The sequence below is a fragment of the Bison bison genome, unplaced genomic scaffold, assembly GCF_000754665.1.
Source record: "Bison bison bison isolate TAMUID 2011002044 unplaced genomic scaffold, Bison_UMD1.0 scf7180017864465, whole genome shotgun sequence".
Lineage (NCBI taxonomy): Eukaryota > Metazoa > Chordata > Mammalia > Artiodactyla > Bovidae > Bison > Bison bison.
In genome coordinates this window covers 3,386,335-3,402,561 of record NW_011495026.1, presented here as the reverse complement: position 1 = coordinate 3,402,561, position 16,227 = coordinate 3,386,335, and the positions used below count along the sequence as shown (strand labels likewise).

At 42.8% G+C, this 16,227-nt stretch overlaps 1 protein-coding gene across 4 annotated transcripts in view; it reads left to right on the top strand.

The window, feature by feature from the left end:
* Positions 1-14,401: 14,401 nt before the first annotated feature.
* JADE1 (jade family PHD finger 1) overlaps positions 14,402-16,227 on the top strand; it is a 57,147-nt gene continuing 55,321 nt past the window's right edge. Inside the window, exon 1 of one of the 4 annotated variants that reach the window (XM_010860235.1) lies at positions 14,402-14,582. The gene's annotated coding sequence lies outside the window, so the exon portion shown is untranslated. The other 3 variants (XM_010860236.1, XM_010860237.1, XM_010860238.1) reach the window with 3 other exon arrangements.

Below are 16,227 nucleotides of genomic sequence, written 5' to 3'. Positions count from 1 at the left end.
TTATATATATATATATATATATATATATATATATGGCTGTGCCAGTGTTAGCTGTGCCACGAGGAATATTCAGTCTCTGCACATGGGATCTTTTTTGGCTGAGGCATGTGAACTTCTTAATTGTGACTTAAGGGACCTAGTTTCCTGACCAGGGATCGAAACCAGGTCCCCTGCACTGGGAGCATGGACTGGTAGCCACTGGACCACTAGGGAGGTCCCTGAGCTATTATTGATTCTCTAACTTTCCCTTGTCCATACATGAAGTTTCTCATTTAATGGAGGGAAGAATAAATGCATCCTAGTATCCTGGCACTGTCTGTAACCTACAAAACCAGCCTATTTTCTTAGACCTTGAAATTCTGAAAAGCATCAAACTTTTCTTGCCATGATGATGAAGAAAAAAGATGAGATTTAAATCTTTATACCATGAATGGTGTATGTTATAATTGTTGTTGTTTAGTTGCTCAGTCGTGTCTGACTCTTTGCAGCCCCAGGGACTTTAGCCTGCCAGGCCCCTCTGTCTATGGAATTTTTTCAGGGAAGAATACTAGAGTAGGTTGCCATTTCCTTCTCCAGGGGATCTTCCCAACTGAGGGATCGAACCCGCATCTCTTGCATTGCAGGCGGATTCTTTATCACTGAGCCAACAGGGAAGCCCATATGTTATATGACTGGAAAAATAAACATCTTTTTCTATATTCCTCTCCCTTAAACTTTACCTATTAGAGTCAGAATGCTTCGATTGCAGAATTCTCACTTGAGCAAGGTTTTTATGTAACATTATTCATATTCTTGGCCTTGGATGCCAATTAAGTCTCTCAAGTCTAAAACTGCTTTGTTTGCTTTTTAAAGAAATCTGCCCACCTTACAGGCCTACAAGTTAACTCACCAGCTTGCTCCCTCCCCCCCGTTTCCTCCCCAGAGGACTTTGCTTCTGTTGGTTTCCTGCCAGCTCTTACTTTCAAATTGAAATAGTTCAGTTTCTCTGTTTCTAGAACATAGAATTCATTACTCCTGGATTTTTGCCAACAATGTCCCTCTCATGTTTTTAAAACTAAGATGAATGTTACAGAGTGACCTAGTGGGCTCGACCCATGATGAGAAGTCAGTGAGTGATATATGAGATGTCTACATGGATGCTCTATTCTGGGCAGTGGAGCTGCTAGGGGAACAGGCCTCTGGTAGGGTGGGAAGGGCTTCGAGGGCGAAGCCTTGGGGCTGGAGTGGAGAAATATGTGTGAGAGATTAGGTAAGATCTGGCTGATGTGAGGCAAGACTCAAATTCTTCCCCTGCCCTCAGGGTCCTGGTGAGTCTCTACCATAGAAAGGGCATAGTCATTAATTCTTCTTGGCCATTTAGATGGAAAACAGAAAGCCAGGTGACAGAGAATATTTATAAAGGGCTCTAGGAAGAGCCACTCCTTTTTTCCTTTTTACAATATTTTCAATACTTCTTTTCTCTTGCTACCCTTGCAAGCCTGCTTAGCCTTTTGTTTGTACTGGTACTGAAAAGGTGAGCCTTCCTGCAGGAGAGCAGAAATCGTAGGGACTTATACATCTGCATCACTTTAGGCCACATGAATTTTTCATTCCTGTGGCTCTGTTGAATGACATTGGGAGATTTCTCTACCTTTTAGGCTACTTTCTAGGAATATGTTAGTGTTTAAATTCTTTTCCGATTGCCTATTTTTTTTTAAATTAAACTTTCCATTTTGAGATAATTGTAGATTCACGTATGGTTATAAGAAATACTGCTGGGACATCCTATGTACCTTTACCCAGTATCCCACAATAGTAACATTTTATGGGAGACATTCTTGTAAAATATGATTGGCATTGATACAGTCAAGTTCTATAAGGTTTTCATCAGCAGAAGGATCCCTCATGTTGCCCTTTTATGGTCACATAGGCTTCCCTCCTTCCCTGACCTCCTCATTATCACTTGGTAATCACTAATCTGTTCTCTATTCTTATATGTTGTCATTTCAAGAATGATATGTGAATTGAATCATACAGTGAATAACTCTTTTGTATTGGCTTTTTAAACTCAGTATAAATTCTTGAAGCTTCGTGTATGTATCAATAGTTTTTTCTTTTTTTAACTGCTGAGTAATATTTCATGGTATGGATGTACTGCTGTTTGTTTACTATTCACTCATTGAAAGACATCTGGGTTGTTTCCAGTTCTTGGCTACTATGAGTAAAGCTGCTAGGAACATTTGTGTACAGGCTTTCATGTGAACATAAGTTTTCATTTCTCTAGGCTAAATGCCCAAGAGTGCAATTGCTGGGCCTTGTGGTAGTTGCATGTTTAGTCTTAAAAGAAACTGCCAAACAGTTTTCAGGAGTGGCTGGACCACTTTACATTCCCACAAGCAATGTATGAGCAATTTAGTTTCTCCACATCCTTGCCAGCATTTGGTGTTGCCACTATTTTTTTTTTTTAATTTTAGTCATTTTGATAGTAGTGTAGTGATACCTCTTTGTGGTTTAAATCTGCATTATTTTCCTGATGGCTAATTATATTGAGCATCTTTTCAAATGCTTATTTGCCATCTGTATATCCTCTTTGGGCAATGTGTTCATGGTTTTAGCCCATTTCCTAATTGAATTGTTTGATTTTTTTCAAATTGTTGAGTTTTAAGTGTTCTCCATATATTCTAGATACTAATTCTTTGTTGAATATGTGGTTTGCAAATATTTTCCTCAGCCTATAGCTTGATATTTCATTCTCTTAACAGGGACTTTTGGAAAGAAAACATTTAATTTTGAGAGACCCATATCTACCAGTTTTTCCTTATATGGATTCTGCTATTGGTGTCAAGTGTAAGAACTCTTTGTCTAGCCATAGATCCCCAAATTTTTTCCTATATTTTTTTCTCAAAGTTTTATAATTTTACATTTAAGTCTGTGCCACATATTTTAATAAGTAACTTTTTACATCTCTACTGTCTGAAATAAGTCTTAGCATGTGGAATCCTTTCTGCCCTCATTTTCTTTCTCAATCTAGTGAGCGCCAACTGACTCATCACGTCCCTGATACTAAATCACAGTACAATTTCTGACTGGGTACTTGATTCTGAGTTTGTAATGAGTTAGTTGAGTCATATACTTAAAAGCGTGAACTCTGGAGGCAGACTGCTTGGGTTCAAGCAGTTCCTGGTGCCACCTCTCAGAAGCTTTATGATCTTTGGCAAATTAGTTAATCCCCCTGAATGTCAGTTTTTCACATCATTTAGATCTGGATCTGGATGAAAATAATAATCCCTACTTCTCAGGTTGTTGTGAGAAGAAAATGTGATATTAGGTGTGAAATGCTTAGTGCAGTGCCTGGCACATGCACAGAAAACATTCAATAATTGTTTCTTTTCCTCTTTCCTGCTCCCTGTGCAGATTCTCCCGGCATCTTCCCCACAATCTCCATTTCTTTCTTCCTACTTCTTTTGTTCTTAATTATTCTACTTCATTTATGAAACCTGCTTAACCTATTTCAGCATTGTTTAGATTACCTACAAGTTATTGTGGCATTTTTATATGTGGTCAGATTACCTTTATTGCTTCTGTTGGTATTATGTGTGCATGCTCAGTTGTGTCCAACTCTTTGCAACCCTATGGACTGAAGCCCACCAGGCTCCTCTGTCCATGGGATTTTCCTGGCAAGAATACTGGAGTGGGTTGCCATTTCCTCCTCCAGAGGATCTTCCTGACTCGGGGATTGAACCCATGTCTCCTGCATTTCAGGAGGATTCTTTTACTGCTGAGCCACCGGGGAAGCCCATGGAGCTTTCCATACATGTCTCTTTGAGAGCATACTGCTCGCCCTCCACAGAGTCTAGCTGTATGCTGAATAATTGGCAAATACTCAGCAAGTCCCTTGGAGAAGGAAATGGCAACCCGTTCCAGTACTCTTGCCTGGAAAATCCCATGGACAGAGAAGCCTCGTAGGCTACAGTCCATGGAGTCGCTAAGAGTCGGCACTACTGAGCGACTTCACTTTCACTTTTCACTTTTCACTTTCATGCATTGGAGAAGGAAATGGCAACCCACTCCAGTGTTCTTGCCTGGAGAATCCCAGGGACGGGGGAACCTGGTGGGCTGCCTTCTATGAGGTCGCACAGAGTTGGACACGACTGAAGCGACTTAGCAGCAGCAGCAGCAAGTTCCCAATCATTGACAATGGTGAATCTAAATTACAACCTGTTTCATTGAAAGCAATTTGGCACAATGAATCTGAAGCCTTAAAACTTTTGACCTAGTAATTTACTTCAAAATCTATCCCAAGAATGGTAAAGTAGGTAAACAAAAATTTATGCATAGAAATATTTACAGCCTTATTTGTAGAAGTATGGATTTAGAAAAACATAAATGTACAACATTAAAGAATCAGGAATCATTCAAATTTCATGTATATGGTAAATATTATACTGTCAATAAAACTTCATCTTCCTAATCATGGATTATAGAACTATAAGGATATAAGGATATTCACTAAAGTACTCTTTCTATTAGTAAAAACACAGAAATAACATAAACCTCCAACTATATGGATAAACTAAGTAAAATATTGTCAGAAAATAGAAATACAGTATGACCTCATTTGTCTAAACTATGTATGTCTATTAAGATACCCACACACAAATATACAAAAGGCAGTAAAAATATACATCAAAATTTTCGTGGTCATTATCTTTGAGTAATAGCTTTTTGGTGATTTCAATTTTAATTTTGTCTTCTCTGAAACATAATATTTAATACTTTCAGCATTAGAAAATAAGAATGAACATTATCTGTTTTTTTAAATGGTGCTTTGGAGGCTATTTAATTACACAAATATATTGATCATTCATCCATTGCATTAAAAACATTTATTAACTGCCTACCAGCTGTTAGGCCCAGTACTAGAAACATAATGGAGAGAATAATTGACAAAGTCATTGAATCACAGATAGTCTAGTGAGGGGTAAAAAAAAATGACAAAACAGTGAGAGAAGCAATAATATAATGATAATACTGAGTGTCATGGAACCTTAGACAAAGGTGGGGGTTAGGGAGATAAGATAAGTCTCTTTGGTAGAACTTGAGTGAATTAGAGCCAAAAGAAGTGGTGGTAGATAGGGAAGAATGTTCTGAGTTTAGGGCTAAGATTTTCAAAGGTTCTGAATGGATACTACTACTGAAGATACTACTACTGACAAGCCATGGAAGCAGGGGGAGGTTTTGGAAGGAAAACTAGCAAAAGTAAGTAGTTATGTTGATGACACATTCTATCCTTAAGAATAAACAAAGAAAAAAATGGCAATTAATGGTGTTAATGAGAATGCTGTGATCATATTTTTGCTTTAAAAGATCACACTGACTATTGAATAGAGAATGAATTAGAAGAGGACAGGACTGCAGACAGACAGGTGGTGGTTTAAGTCACTGAGATGATGGTAGTGGCTTTAGGGATGGAGAGAGAAACCTGACGTAGATGTGGTCTGGTGATAGAATGGATTAGTGGTGGTGATGGTGGAGGAGATCTCAAGGAAAAGCAAGAGCTAAGGATGATGTTCTGACTCCCAGTTTGGGCAGCTGTGGACGGTGGTGCCGCTAATTGAGATCTGGGACAGATGAGGAATCATGAAGTAGGAGGGAAAATAAGTTCATTTTTGGGGTACACCAAGTTTGAATCACCTGTGGGGAGTCCAGTACCCGGGGTGTTCAGAAAAGTTGTTGAAGATACAAATACACATGTATGTTTTGGGGGGTGGTCATGAGAGCAGGTGAGAACACTAAGAGATACCTGTAGAATGAGAATAGAGTTGGACTTAGGAGAGAACCCTAAGGAAAACCAACATTTAGGAGACTGAAAGGGAGAAAGCAAATTAACTCAAAGCTGGTGTGGGACAGAAATTTTTTTGTGTGATGTAATTTACAACCCCTTCTGGGAAGCAATTAGCATTCCTGATAAAGTGCGTGAACAGTTTTCTGACAGACTTTAATAAGACTGAGAACTCCTTCTGGGAAGCTAGGGTTACCCATCCAGCTGATTGACTAGCCTAATAATCTTTAACCAGATGTTCTTTTTTTTTTCTTTTCTTTTTGTATCCATTCTAAGCATGGTTGGTGAATCATTCATTTTTTCTTATAAAATGTCTCAACCAAAATGACTCCTTCAGTTGAATTTTTTGAAAGCTTCTCATTTACTCAAAAACAGTTTGTCTGAGGCATTGCTTTAACCAAAGAGAAAGAGGAGCCTCAGAAAGCAAATTAAGAGGGCAGAGAGATAGGAGAGAAACCAGAAGACTGCTGACATTATGGAAGCCAGGTTGATCTCAGGCGGCCTCAACCTGCAACAGCTTGGAGCCTGGCTTGGGTTCCCAACCAGAGATTGAGGCTGGGTCATGGCCGTGAAAGTACCAGATCCTAGCCACTAGACCAGTGGTCAGTGACATGGACTCTGGCCCTTCAGCTTTCCAGAAAAGAATTCTCACAAAGATGGAAAGTAGTGAAACAAACTATTTATTAAGAGGAGGAAAAAAATACAGTACTTGTGGACGGATGCACAACTAGACTCCAGGACAGAGAGTTGCTGAATCTCATCCTCATGACAGTTTGACTCACTTTTACGGGGCATTCCTTCCAGGTTTCCTTTGGCCAATCATTTTGACTTGTCTGGTTCACAATCCTATTTGGTATATCTCAGGATCCTTCCATGTGTACGCAGGCCTCTCTTAGCCAGGATGGATTTTACCGAAAAGAGTAGAACATCCCTTGACATAACTACCCTTTGGCCTCCAAGGAGCCTTTCTGCACATGTGTGGTCAGGTATTCTGGTCTTGGAGTTTTGATCCACAGGGAATAAATCTTAAATTGCTTTACCCTGGGTGTGTGTGGTGGGGTGGGGTGTGCTCATCCACCTCCTGCCTCAAGGTGAAAGTATTTCATGAAACAGGGCACACAGGAACAAGTTGTGGTGACCCAAGGACGAAAGAGCAGATAAAACCAAGGAGGGTCTTGGAATGCAGGAACAGAAAAACCAGACCCTTATCGTCCTTCCCTTCCCCATGTTGTAACTATTAACAGATTTCTGGTCCTCCTGAGCAGTATAACCTGTCTCACCTCCTACCCCACATAGGAAGAAGGTATTTGCCTTACCCAGTATCCATGCCTCATCCAATCAGCAAATGACCTGCAAGACCCCTATCCCACTCCTTGTAAGCTGGGTATAAAAGTGGACTAAGAACCCCTGTTCAACGTTGGTTCTCCCTTGAGCTGGCCCGCTGTTCTAACAGCGTCTCCCACTCTAATAAACTTTATTTCCCTCTCATTCTGTCTCATGTCTGGAAATTCTTTTCCAACCCATGCATGGACCACAACACAAGTGTCAAATGGAAGTGAAAGGTCAAGTAGAATATGGATGAGAAATTGCTCCTGATTTTAGCAGTAAGAATGTCAATGGTGATCTTCTTTCAAAAAGTGTGACTGTAAAAGAGAAGACAGAAATAAAAGAGAATAAGGGAGATTTGAGTTTGTTTGTTTTTAGTGGGAGACAGAAATTTATTTGAATGTGTTACGGAAGGAATTAGTAGCCAGAGAAGTAGAAAATGCCTGAAAGAGCAGGGATAATCTCGAGTTAAGAGATCAGGAAAGGTGAGCTAGTCTCAGGATTCTGAGCCCAGGTGCAGGGAAGGACATATGCATCCCACTGTGATAGAAAAAGGGGAGGGTGAGCCTGTAGGGAAGACCTTCTGTAAGTTTGGTGTTAGAAGATTAGAGGATTTCCTCTTCAGCGGTTGCTGTTACATGTGTGATGTAGGTTAGGAGCTCTGCTGAAGATGCCTAGGTAAGTGGCAGGATGGCAGCAGGAGGACCGGGAGAAAACTCTGAGAAAGATCCCAGTGAGAGCAGGAGAGTGAACTGTCTGGGGAAATAGTGATTTCAGGGCACGGTGGAAGTGGTGGAACACCTTGTGGAAACTACCAGCCCAGGTCTGTGATTTTCTCCTGTGGCACTTTGAAATCCTGATTCTGGCATGAGGACAATTAACCTGGACTGTTACTGGTGACTCCCTTGTTTGGAGCCTAGGCTCGGTTTTCTTCTTACTTTATAGACACTTGCAGTTGATCTCATCCACTCCCATGACCTCAGTTAACCTCTCTGTGCTGATAAATCCTAAACCCATACTCACAACCCAGCCTTCCTCTAGAACAGCTGACTCTTGATCCCATTGGCCTTGTGCTGCTTCTCCAGGCAAGAACACTGGAGTGGGTTGCCATTTCCTTCTCCAAAGCATGAAAGTGAAGTCACTCAGTCGTGTCCGACTCTTAGCGACCCCATAGACCGCAGCCTACCAGGCTCCTCCATCCATGGATTTTCCAGGCAAGAGTACTGGAGTGGGGTGTGGGCACCTTCAATTGTCTGCCTTCTCAAGCTGAACTACTGGATTTTCTTTCCTTAGGAATTTCCTTCTTTTCCTTTGCCCCTGAGGCAGGGGTTTGTCGTTTTCACCAGGAACCCTGCTCAGTGTTTAATGAACATCTTTTGGAATTTCAAATGTAGGAGTCTATTCAATTCTCTAAGCCAGAGACTTGGGAGACATCTTTTACTCCAGCTTCTTCACCTCTGGCATCCAATCTATCACACACAGATGTGCCTCATGGCAAAAAAAACCAGTAAATTATCAAACAGTTATAACACAGAGACTGAAGTGTGGGCTTCACCTCCTCTTCTTTGCTTCATTAACATTGGAACTAAACCAGTGTGCCGGGGGGCTGCCTCCCTCCCAGCCTCCTCCCCCACCCCTTCCCACATACCCCCTGTGGCCTTAGAGAAAGTGGGAGCCAGTTTTTCATTTGCTAATGATTTGGGCTCAGGTTATAATGGACCATTAAGGTGTTTTGTGGAAGAAAAGAGGAAAATGGAGCTTTCCGGTGGAGGGATAAAGAGACTGGAGTGGGGACCTGGGACCCCAGGGAGGAAGGGCCTGGAATCTGATCCAGACTTTTCTGAGAAGAGGGGCCAAGAAGGACCCTGCAAGGGGCCCGAGTCCTCCTGACTGGGGCCCCTCCTTGTCTGCCCTGGGGGCTTACGGTTTCAGGCTCCGCACTGTGTGCAGGGACAGAGCTTGGACAGCTCAAGCTGTTCACTGCCCAACAGGGCTTTTGTTTGGTTGCCTAGATGTTACTTCCTTGAGGAACAACTGCCTCAACCAAGTGGGCGCCCTTCTGAGATGCCACAGAGACCCCATAAGCCCTAGAGACATCCCTTGGACACCGAGCTGGCTGGGGGGAGGAGCTCTCACTCCCCTGCCCAGAGCAAATGCTGAGGCCTCTGGAGAGCTGGACTGTGTTCCCCAAGCCCCCATCACAGGCTGCTTTGCCTACTTGTCTCCCTTGCATGATCCATGGCTGTTATCCAAGCCTCCATCTCTCACCTGTTAACTGCAGAAGCCTCCTAACTAACCTCCCTACCTTGTGTCTCACCTCTACCCCATCCTTTTGCCACACAGAAGCCAGGGGCTTTATTTAAGAAACAAAAAATAAACCTCCAAATCAAGAAAACCACTAGACGCCCCCCAATCCCCACCGCACCCCCAATCTGGTTAATACCTGTAATCTTTTAGGTTTATGCTTCCTCCACACCCTATAGTTAATTGTCATTACTCCTTTGTATTTTTAACTGCCCTAAGTGCAAAGAATTAGAGAGGGAAATGGCAGTCCACTCCAGGATTCTTGCCTGGAGAATCCCATGGACGAGCCTGGTGGGCTATAGTCGATGTGGTCACAAGAATCCAACAGGACTAAGCTACTACACCACTACCACCCGGGGCAGAGAGTAGACCTGCTTACCTATTTACTCGCAGCCTTGTCTCCCATGGCTTGTCATGTACCTCAAACATGGTGGATGAAAGTAAAATCTACTCAGGTGGTTGCTAAACCCGAATCAGAATTATTTGAAAAACAATTCAAATTGTTAAATTGCTTGTTAAAACACAGATGGCTGGATCTGCTTTTCTGATTCAGTAGGTCTGGGGTGGGGACAGAAATAATGGATCTCTGACCGGTTCTCAGGAGTTGTTGTTACTGGTTGGAGATCACATTTTGAGTTATCACTGCTTCTGCATCTAATTGGAGAGGACTGGAGGGGTAGAATTGGAGTCACTTTTTAGACAAGAAAGGTCCATGGGAAACAAAATTTGGAAGTCATAGAGGCAGTGGCTAAAAGAGATATTTGAATTTGATATTAAAATTGGCGAAACTTTCCAATAGTTGACAAGTTTGAGGGAGTAACTATGAGAATATATGGTTGAAGTGGCCTGTAGATGAAGTTATGGTATGCAGGCTGGCCAAGACCTGAAAAAAAAATTACTTTAAAAAGTAAAATACTGAAAAGATAAAAATGAAAGAAGTGAAAAGAAACATTGTAAAATGAAATGCATGACATCATTCAAATATGTGACATTATTAAAAATGCCTAGAAAAAAACTTGAAAAATATATGGCAATGTTTATAATCGTTATCCATATAGATGCAATATATCATCTTCCTTTGCCTTTCTAAAATTTGAAAATTCTCTCCATCATGGTTTCCATTCATGATTGAGAAAAGCTTCTCTTATTTTGAACTTCTGCAGTCTTGGACATTTCCATCTGGCTGAATTAAGTTATTTCCTCTTCTCTCTGTCAGACTCGTTTCTCTTTGACATCTTGCATTGTGCTAAAAGTATGAAAATCAACAAAATTAAAATAACCAAATCAAAGACAAGCAAAAGAAAACAAAAATGAAGAACCTTGAGAAAGGCAATAATTTAGTCAGTCCTGACACCTGCAAGAAAGCATCTTGATCACTGGTCTTCCAATCATTCTATGTACTGTAACCACCTACTCGGAGGGATTACCAGGTTGTTCATGACTGGTGACTTCATCGATTGGTTAGACAGGGAGCTGTGTTCCCCAAATAATATCATTCAAAAAAGTTATTCTTTTCTGTCATTTAGTTATTAGAGTTATTTTAAAAACTAGTTGACAACTTAAGCTCGCTTTATAACAAGGTATTGGGGATTAAATTAAAAGTTCCACACAATTAAAGTACATATAAACTTTTAGAACACAACTCATTTTATCCATGAGAGCACTTGTGCAATAAACATTGTATATACATATGTCAATGGCACCCCACTCCAGTACTCTTGCCTGGGAAATCCCATGGATGGAGGAGCCTGGTAGGCTGCAGTCCATGGGGTCGCTAAGAATCAGACACGACTGAGCGACTTCACTTTCACTTTTCACTTTCATGCATTGGAGAAGGAAATGGCAGCCTACTCCAGTGTTCTTGCCTTGAGAATCCCAGGGACAGGGAAGCCTGGTGGGCTGCCATCTATGGGGTCTCACAGAGTCAGACACGACTGACTCGACTTAGCAGCAGCATACATATGTCATAACATATACCAGTTGGCAATGGTATTTGCCAGGAAGAATTTCTTGCTCAATTTCTTTGAAGGAATGAGATTTATAGGATTTTAGCATACATATCCACTTAATTTCAAAGATGAACAATTCTGAATTTTGTGTCAAGGTTTTATAATTCTTTACCTGCAGAGTAGACACAAATGAAATAACTAGGTAAATATTTATAAGTTTAATCATGTATGATTTCAAAATAAGGAATATGAATATATGTATTCAGTATTTCTATAAACCTATTATGGAAGCGAATAATTAAACTGTGTATGCCAATAGCAAAATGAAAGCAATATACAGAATAGTAATTATCACCATGAACACTGATCAGATCAGAAAAGACTAGAATCTTGATAACTACACTGACTACTTTGTACCTATTTTCTTGAATGTCCTTTTTATCTCTGATAATAAAGTGTGAATTAACAGGACCATTCTAGAAACCAAGAAATTGTAATCATGAATGATTTGGTAAGTTAATAAGTGACAGAGTGTTACCAGAAACTCATTTCCTAATTGCCAGCTTAGTACTTCTTATTCTTTAAATATGCTGCCACAAGACACTGCTGTCCCATTTTAGAAATAGGATGTATAAAGGTTTCCTTTGTGATCTGGCAGAAGACATTTATTATTTAAAAAAAGTCAATCGCTGATCATTAATGAGTTGTTTTTATGCATTATTGATACAAGTTGTCCTCCACTTCTACAAATAATCATCAACTTGTAAGTTTGGTAAGAACAACCAGAAATTACTGTTAATAAGACAAGGGGTGTTGAATATCATCTTGTCTATCATCTCAGTGGGGAAACTAAGATCCAAAGACATTTGTCCAGAGTTATAGTGTGAGTTGATAGGAGGCTGCAGACTTTTAGTCCAGGGCTGTGTACAGCACATGGCACTACCTCATCACGTTCCTGGGACCATCAGTCTTAAGCATAGAATCAGTGTTGAGGGTTCATGTATTCTTTTACCCCTTTTTTTCTCATCTATTTACTCAGCACACTTTCATTTTTGTTGCCTGATGTTTTGGGAGTGGGGATAGTCAGAAAAAAAAAGTTAAAGGCTGAATGGTAAGTGTAGCTTATTTTTATTTTATTTTTTGCAGGGGAATGAGTGAAATAAATTTCCCTGGAATGTGGAAAAGTTGCAGTCTTCAAAGGCAAGAAGACCAAGAATGAGAGATAGGAGGGATGGCTCTCATACTGACAGGGTCTCTGCTGGGCATGTTTATGGAGTTATTTCAGTTAACAACCCTTCAGGTAGGGCCTGTTAACCCCATTTTATTACTCAGGAAGAAACTGAAGTTCAGAGAGGTTTTGTAATTTACCCCACAGTTGCATAGCTGACAACTCGTAGAGTTGGATTCAGTTCAGGGTCTGTCTGGCTATGAAGCCTGTGTCCTTTTACTTCTGCAGTAGAGTATGTGTAAAGTGAACCAAGGAAAATAGCAGTAAGTTCAGGGCAATATTAATAACAGTAATAATGATAGCGTAGTGCTTTACATATGTGGTTTCTTTGAGCAGGATTAAGTGAGCACGATTAAGTGAGCACATAAACAGTACTGATAGGGTGTCTTTGTACTTCATTAGTGAAGCAGGCAAGAGAGAAAAAGGACATATACTTAAGATTTCCTTTGGTTTACTTTGCTTTCTGAAAAATAATTGAAAGACTCAATTAGTTTTGTTTTCCCACATTTATCAGATTACTATGATCCCGATGTAGGTGGATGGGTTGGTGTGAGATTTTATGAAACCAAACCTGACATATTCAGAATTCTTCCAGTGGACAAGTATGCCTTAGGGTTTGATACTCAATTTTGTAATCAGTGATCTATGTTCCGGATTATTGAATAGTATTTTCAACCTGTACCCCATTTTTTTTTCTTTTCCCTTTTGAAGCAGAATATCATATAGACTCATTTCTTTAAGGGGGGTCCATGAGAGAAGAGGGCTTCCCAGGTGGCTCAGAGGGTAAAGAATCGGCCTGCAATGCAGGCCCCCAGGGTTTGACCCCTGGGTTGGGAAAACCCCCTGGAAAAGGGAACGGCAACCCACTCCAGTATTCTTGCCTGGATAATCCCATGGAGCCTGGTGGACTACATTCCATGGGGTCCCAAAGAGTTGGACATGACTGAGCGGCTAACACTTTTATGAGAGAAGCGTGTTAATCTCCACTCCTTTTTTACACATAAATACCCCAGAATTAATCTAATTTCATGTTAGTCTGCAGCTCCAGTTTTAGCATTAGGCTCAATTCTCCCTATTTGGAAGACAATGTCCCGTTCTGTAACACAGTGTAACATAACGGTGGTGTCAACTCACAAATAATTAGTTTCCTAATGAATTAATGCTTATTTGGAATTATCATTTTGATACAAACTTAGGTAAAGATGTGTTCCGGCTCCCAAACTGGATTTTCTATATTTAAAAATGTCATAATAATCCGCAGCTCCCCAAAAACTGTTACTACCAAAGAACTATTTATTTTTCCATTCAATCTAAAAATAAAACCTCTCACCCAAACTACATTCCTTAATAGCCACAGTTTAATCTACATAATTTTAAAGTAATTTGAAAGAATCCTTTTCTAGTGCAGTGATGTCAAACAAGAGTTGAGACTGGGAGAGTCTGAAAGGGATAATTTAAAAGGCCACCACCCTGGAGGTGTCTTGGAGACACTTCAAGAAAGTCTAGGCTCACAAGAGAGGTGAAGGAAGAGATTTTAAAAGCTGAAGCATGCGGCTCTTTGCAAGCCCCTGCTGACACAGGCCGAGCCTGCTACGGCGAGGGCCGCGAAGAGTTAACGAGGGACAGAGCCCCCCGCACCGCGGTTCCCGGCGAGCTCCCTCCGCCCTCCCGTCCCCACCCTCTCGTTTTGGCAAGGGATTAAAGTGCTCCCCCCTGTGGCAGCAGTGACCCAGAAATGAGTTTGATTCACACAGTCCTTCCTCCATAACAAGCCAAACGCCCGTCCGAGAGTGCCTCCCTGCGCGAGCGCCGGGTGTGTGCGCGCCGGCGAGAGCAGGGGCCCGCCCGGCTCCCCGCCCGCCACTCCGTCCGCCAGCCCGCCACGGCCCGAACTCATGCGGCGCGGAGCGAGCGGCGAGGAGCCCAGCGCCGCGGCCGAACCCCTCCGCAGCAGGTACGCGCGCGGGCCGCGGGGGGCGCGCGGGGAGGGCGCGCCGACCGAGAGTCCGCGCGTGTCCGCGTGTGGGTCCGTGTGCGCGTCCCGATTCCGCGGCGGCGGCAGCGGCGGCGGCTGCAGGACGAGCCGAGAGGCTCAGCCATATTTGATGGTTTTGTTGCTTTGCTCGGGAGTTCTCGGGAGTAATTTAATGCCGAAGGTCGCTGCCTAGTGGAAATAATATAGTACGTCATTAATATGGCGCCAAAAGATTGGGTTCTCGATATGTAGCGAAGGAGGGAGGGCCGGCAGCCGCCGAGCGCAGCGTTACTATCCCACCAGTAACTTGGGCATTGCCGGGGCGGGGGCCAGAGGAGGAGGAGGAGAGGATGATTTTTGGATCCTGAGAATTGATGTGTGTTGGATCAGTAAGTTTTATTATGATTATTTTTCAGTTTTGGGGGCTGAAGACTTAAGAGCTTTTTCTTTTGGATTAGCGAAGAACATGCGGTTTTCAGGCGAATCATCAATTAAAACGCGTTCAGGAGTAGAAACCCAGTTTAGTTGGCTTTAGTTATAGAATTTTTTAAACAGCTAAAGTGCATTAGGTTGCATGGAAGTGAAAAGCATAATAGCAACTTGGTAGACAGATGGCAATGGCAGAACAAGGTCCGGGTACATATATGAATCCAGAGTGTGTGTGACCGTGGTGGTGGTGGTGCGGGGGAAGGGACGACGACTGTATAGTCAAAACATAGGTGTGGGTATAGGTACATCTGTGTAGGGTAGCTGCAGCCCTCTCTCTTATCACCGCGTCACCACATGTCCAAAATATTCATTGCATCAATTCAAGGACAGTGAGGGAGGGGTGGGGGGGCGGTGCAGGGACAGTTTAGCAATTAGGTTCTTCCCAATTGGGTTTCCAGTGAACGGACCTTTTACTTATAGTGAGACTGCCTGTGAAGTGTAAAACCCTTTATCGGTGAAATTAAGAAGGAGTTGCATTGGTAGACCAAACTACCGATTAACCATGAACTTAAAACGGATTGCAAATTGCAACCTTTTGGCACCGTCTGCAAATTGTGAGGATGGTGTCGTGTCGCTTGGTCCGCCTGAAAACGTGCAGTGTGCACCCCGGGACTGCAAGTTGCGAAGCCCTTCAAGTGCACGTGTCCTGTGCCTGTGAGTGTGTATTTGTGAGTTGGGGGCTGTTGTTCTGTAGCCAGCAGGCTTTCCGGGTTGTTGGCGCTGGCTTGCAAATGCGGGAGAGGGATGGAATGTGGAATGTTGACCGGGGAACCGAATCCTGTCGGAACGGTCCCATTTGCTAGAGAAATTCGATCCCTTCCACCTCCTTCCCGCTCCCCCCGCCCGCCTGCGGGCAGGAGGCGGGGCCGAGGACGCGGCTGCTGCTCAAAGTGGCGGAGCGCGGCGGCGGGAGGCAGGTGCACGGCACCCGCCAGTGGGGGTGCCTCAACTTCCGCGGGCGTTTAAATAGCAGCCTCTCTCCCCTCCCACCGGTAATAGGTGACCTGGCGGCCGAGGGCGGTGGGGGGGAAAGGGACGGGGTAGACCCGGGAGCTAACCTCCGCGGCACGTGGGCAGGTGCTGGGTGGCCCCGGGGCCAACTTTTGTGGCCCGCCTCTGGCTCTGGAGGAGAGGC